The sequence below is a fragment of the Gorilla gorilla genome, chromosome 3, assembly GCF_029281585.2.
Source record: "Gorilla gorilla gorilla isolate KB3781 chromosome 3, NHGRI_mGorGor1-v2.1_pri, whole genome shotgun sequence".
Classification (NCBI taxonomy): Eukaryota; Metazoa; Chordata; class Mammalia; order Primates; family Hominidae; genus Gorilla; species Gorilla gorilla.
This window is the reverse complement of record NC_073227.2, coordinates 206,407,699-206,407,980: the sequence shown is the minus strand read 5'-3', so window position 1 is coordinate 206,407,980 and position 282 is coordinate 206,407,699.

Below are 282 nucleotides of genomic sequence, written 5' to 3'. Positions count from 1 at the left end.
GCCTCTGCACGTTCCACCACAGCTGGCGTTTATTGTGTGATGTGTTGCCCCGGGTACGGGAGAATCCATTCCAAGCACGCTGTGGGAGGATATGAGGAGATTAGAATCCGCATCGAAGAACACACAGAAGGATGTGTGAGCTTCTGTAGGACAGAAAAGACTTAACTAATAGAATTTACCAAATGTAAGTCTTCGGCTACCCGCCCCGCCTCGCCGTCCGCGAGGGACTGTGGTGTGGCACGCTCCGTGACGTCATGCCGCCGAGCATGTCGGGAGTTGTAG